Source organism: Dermacentor albipictus, chromosome 5, assembly GCF_038994185.2.
Source record: "Dermacentor albipictus isolate Rhodes 1998 colony chromosome 5, USDA_Dalb.pri_finalv2, whole genome shotgun sequence".
Classification (NCBI taxonomy): Eukaryota; Metazoa; Arthropoda; class Arachnida; order Ixodida; family Ixodidae; genus Dermacentor; species Dermacentor albipictus.
In genome coordinates this window covers 50,707,249-50,712,768 of record NC_091825.1, presented here as the reverse complement: position 1 = coordinate 50,712,768, position 5,520 = coordinate 50,707,249, and the positions used below count along the sequence as shown (strand labels likewise).

General features: G+C 45.6%; 1 non-coding gene across 1 annotated transcript; it reads right to left on the bottom strand.

The window, feature by feature from the left end:
• Positions 1–2,143: 2,143 nt before the first annotated feature.
• Positions 2,144–2,216, bottom strand: TRNAS-CGA (transfer RNA serine (anticodon CGA)). Its single transcript has one exon. It is a non-coding gene; the product is annotated as a tRNA-Ser (tRNA).
• Positions 2,217–5,520: the final 3,304 nt, after the last annotated feature.

The window sequence follows — 5,520 nt, the reverse complement described above, 5'->3', positions numbered from 1 at the left end:
TTAGAAGATATAGAATATACAATATCGAAGATACAATCGCGGAAGCAATGAAAGCATTCATCTGCTCGCTTACAAGGTCAGCAAGGCGAACAGACTTCGATACAGAACTGGAGAGGTTACGTGCGGCACGCCGACAGGTGCAAAGAACGTATCGGCACACAAAGTCCGTTCTTGATCTGAAGGCTTCACGACTCATACAAAAGAAATTTCAGCGTCGTGTGGATAAATCGGAAGACAAGACTTTCTGTCATTCTGTCAGTCGCTTGATCCCCGAAGATCGCTCTCGCACATATGGAAAACAATTGAAGTCTTGATATATTTCCGCATCAAAGGAAGCCCCGTTTGCTGCTCTACCTCTCTACCAACGCCGCTCGCAACTTGAAGTGACTGTACAGTTCTGTGCGCGGGTTGCTGGGTCCGCGGTCACCACTGCTGATGTAGTACTGAGTGACGTCTCTGAGGTACGTGGACCAGAAAGAACGTGCTTATTTTCACTCGAAGAGCTCTACGCGCTGTTAAAGACCTGCCGGCGTTTTTCCTCACCAGGGCCAGATGGCATCACCTGCGCTGCCCTATGCCACCTTGGGCATGATGCGCGTGGTGAGCTTCTCAAGTACTACAATTTCTCGCGGAAGAACGGCGTCATTCCTAAACAATGGAAAGTGAGCCACCTGACCCCCATTCTGAAATCTGGAAAGTCTACACTTGATTTAGCATCGTACCATCCGATTGCGCTTTCGAGCTACATTGGCAAAGTGATGGAAAGAATGATTCTTGCTCGCTTGGACTGGCACCTCGAGCGATTCAACATTTATCTGGACACCATGGCGGGTTTTTGTCGAGGTCGTCATGCATCGACAACGTTATGGACTTCGTTACCTGGGTTCAAGAACAAAAGAGCCTTAAGCATCGGTCAATGGTACTTTTTCTAGATGTCAAAGAAGCAAACGACAACATCGTCCGTGGGGCCGTATTAAATTCACTTGAGTCTGTGGGGGTTGGTGGCCAAATATATCATGGATTTGGGATTATTTGACCTAGAGGTGCTTTTCCTTACAGACTGAAGACAGCCCAACTTCGGAACATTACATTTGCCGTGGTATGCCACAGGGCGGGGTGTTCAGCTCCATATTGTTCTACTTCGTTCCGGTAGGACTTGCTGAGTACTTAGCGCGGACAGTTCATGTCTCAATATACACTGACGACCTCTGTAGCGGGGCCTCTGCGGTGACTCGCCCTCACGTGCGGCCCAGGCTTTGACGTTTTATCTCTGAGAACAAGGCCTCAGTGTGTCTACCAAAAAGTGCTCATAAGTGAGCTTTATGCCCAAACAAATGTCATTTTATCCCCTTTTAATCAACGGTCAAACTGCATCCTATGTTAAGACACATCGCTTTCTGGGTCTTATAAGCCTCTCGTGGAGCCCTCACTGTGTATGAAGAAGAAATTCTCTGCCATTGCTCAAGTCTTCAAATTTCTGTGCAGGAAAACCCGGCTAACACTAGTCTATTCTATGCTGCCGCTGTACAGGGTACTGTCGCTGGGCCTCCTGCGTTACAGTCTACCGATTTTGTCAAATACATGCAAGACCAATATTCGCGCTCTGGAGAGCACACAAGGTCAAGCCCTACACACGTCTTTAGGGATGCCTCTGTGCACCTCACCACCTACAACAATCGCCGGTGCGAAAGACCACATGATCCACACACACGTAGCTGTCGACTGTATCAGAGCACACATTCGCCATCTGTCAAGGATTCCCGTTCATCACTTACTTCCATAACAGCCGAGAGTCAAGTGGCAGTTTCACAAATGATTAGCGCTTATCAAGAGTGTATACTATCACATACACACTGGTGGCAAAGCATGCATCCCTTGTGGTGCCTGCGATAGCCTCAAGTGAACGTTGCTATTCCCTTCACCCATCGCCGGCTCTGAGGCAACTGACGCGCCTATTACTGCACCAGAAATATCACTGCCGATTATATATATATATATATATATATATATATATATATATATATATATATATATATATATATATATATATATATATACCACGTAGGGGAAATTACTTCTGCTTAATAAATGGAATGAAGAAACGATAAATTGATAGAAAATAAAGTGGATGAAAAAAACAACTTGCCGCAGGTGGGAACCGAACCCACAACCTTCGCATTTCGCGTGCGATGCTCTACCAATTGAGCTACCGCGGCGCTGTTTCCCCATCCACTTTCTTGGGTATTTATGTGTACTAGTAAACCTGGGAGTGTTAGCCAGCGCCACCACTCACAGACCTTGGCGGCGGACGTGGAACGTCCATGTTGCCGCAGGCGTCACGAGAACGTGATCTCTTTGGGTGAAGACAACTGGTCCATAAACCCACATATGCTACCTGAAGGCATCAATGTTGCCGGAATCGAAAAATCGGGCCCCTCGGTTAACCCCCTTTATTCTCGGTTATATGTATGTACATATATATATATATATATATATATATATATATATATATATATATATATATATATATATATATATATATATATATATATATATATATATATATATATATAGTCATATAATGAGAAGCCAACAAACACTGACACCAAGTACAACATAGGGGAAATTGGGTATTTATGCGACATGCGAAGGTTGTGGGTTCGGTTCCCACCTGCGGCAAGTTGTTTTTTCATCCACTTTAATTTCCATTAATTTATCATTACTTTATTTCATTTATTAAGCACATGCAATTTCCCCTATGTTGTACTTGGTGTCAGTGTTTGTTGGCTTCTCATTATATGACTAATAAATATCGGGTCGCTCGGTGAACCCCCTTTCTTCTCGTTTATATATATATATATTATACCAACGGTTTGCCTTCACCAACGGGCACAACTGCCGCACTCGTCGTGCTAGCTAAAGAGATTACCAGATTACAATTAAATGTCACACGTGACTACAAGTTTGGCGACAGGACTTGCAGCCCTCCATGGCGCTGTGAATTATGTCACCGAACAGCCGGTACAAAAATGGGTAATATTTCTTTACTCTTCGGCAGCTCTTCAAAATTTACAGCAGATGATATCTGACATTAGGGAAATACACTACCAAGCTCTGGCAGGGCACATCATAATGTTAAACTGGATTTCTGCTCACTGTGGCATCGTCGCGAACGCTTTTGCTGACAGGGCTCCCTGGTCTGCCCACAAGGACGCCCAGACGCGTCGAATACCTTTGGCGAGGATGGACGCTGCTATGAAACTTCGTCTGCTTGCACGCAAAATGTCACAGGCCTTCTGAAGTTCTTCAAGTGCCTTCAATGTCCGATTGCATAAGCTTGGCCCCTGTTGGCGGTTACAATTTCTATCTAGCGTTTCCCGCGGCGAACCAGTTGTGTTGTGCCACTTGTGGCTGGGATCGGCGTTCACGGACGCTTACTCATATATATGCTATGGGAATGGCCGAGAGGCGGATGCACGACTCCTGTAGGTGCGAGAAAACCATCGAGCGCCTGTTGTATATCCGTCCTCACTACGGCGGTCAACGCCTCTCTGTCCGGACAACTTTAACCGACTGGACTAAGGCTGTCCTCTGAGTCAAAGTTACTGGGATCATCGCCACATTCGTCGCTGGCACAAAAAGCGATTTGTGTAAAAGTACTATACTTGAAGCGCTCTGGTTTGAGCGGCCGTTTATAGTGCCACTGGGCAATCTCCGACTTGTACTTTGTGTTCACTCTCTTCCTCATTTCCTTTTTATATTCCCGCTTTCCCTTACCCCCTGTGTAAGGTAGCAAACCGGGCGCTCATCTGGTTGATATACATGCCTTTCCCTTCCTTTTCCTTGCTTTCTCTCTCTCTCTCTGGCTCACCCGCTGCCTCGCGACACGTACAATCCACTTCCCAGTAGCCTACCGTGCTGCAGAATTACTATCTCGCTAACTACTACCTCCCGTGTTGCAGAACTACTATCTCACAGTCTCGCGTTGAAGCGAGAGTGCTTGACGCGAACGGGACAAATATGACTAGGCACAAGAAGAAGACAATTCCGCCCAGTTTGTATCAAATGCTGCCATATTTTCATTATGCAGTACTTGCTGCAGCACTGCTCCCGCTAATTTTACACTTTGCCGATCGGCAACGCGCGCTTCTCCAAATCAAGGCGCGATCACTAAAGTACTTGCATTTACTTGAGCGACTCTGATTTCATAGTTTTTTGGAGAGCGTCAGCTGTGCCTTCATGACCGTATTGATTTGAGATGCGTTCGCACACAATGCCACTCTCCAACAATGCGTTGCATTAACATGCTCCTCGATCGAAACAATCTGGCGGGTGCCTAGCCTGGCCTAGTTGACATTTTAATTCTTATGCCACAAGAACAAAAAGAATGCGATCTGTTTTGTTAACATTGTTGGAAAACAACGTGATCGTTTGGACGACACGTGAGAAAGGGAAGCCCATACAGTAGCAACTGTGTGCAGTGCTCCTTTCTTATAGGCCAGCCGTATTTTGAGCCTTTTCTTTTTTTTAATCGAATTGAGCCATATCATGCTATCTCAAGGCCATCACTACATTGTATCGATGAGGGACGGAAAGGACATTCTCAATGCAGGCAACCGTCAGATGAGACATTTGTGGCTTATCGCCTACGTTAGCCTCGCGTGCCTGAGCATTGCAGGAGTACGTTGAGAAACGCAAGAATTAGTGAGAAGCAATCGTGGCACATTATATGCCTTTTGAAGATAGAAACGAGAAAGTTGATCTTCTTCGAATACTTGTATTGAAGAGAGGATAATTGTAGAGGTTCTATAACCTCTCGGTTCAGTGCTGTTCACTGCTATACGTTTTGTTGCGGTGAAATAGAGAGCTGGCGGACGACATACTTGGTTTTGGTGTTCATGCTCAAACAGCAAGAGTCTACGACAGGTCATTACTTCATCTCCAGGCTATTTCAAGACTCCAGTGCTTAATACCAGGTCCTGGTCGATCTGGTAGGCTACTGCTTTTTTTGTCAGATGTCTCCTACAAATTGTCCAATCTAGTTATACGTTTCTTGCGCCTGTGATTATCTCTTCGCTAATAATATTGCTAAACCTAGCTTCTTATTACGCTGGACTCATTCTGTCATCTTTCGGGCAACTCGATAGAAGTGCTCCCACGATAAAAGACGACAGGGACAGACTGGTCACGTACCACGACATACTGACACACTACACGAAACAAAGAGAAGCATACCCACAACCCCACAAACAACTCGACAGGTCTCAAGAAACAGATTGGAGAAGATTGCAAACCAGAACGTTCCGAAACCCAGTACACTTAAACAGAATAAATTCAACACAATATCCAGACGCAAGCTGCAAGCTCTGCAAACACGAACACGCAGACATGGCACACATCTTGTGGAAGTGCACACAGATCGGTTCAGTATACGTAGAGGACAAGATAGAACCGGACCTTCTCGAGGAGCGATGGCTAAGCGCTCTGACTAGCTCAGAACTACACGACCAATTATGGGCT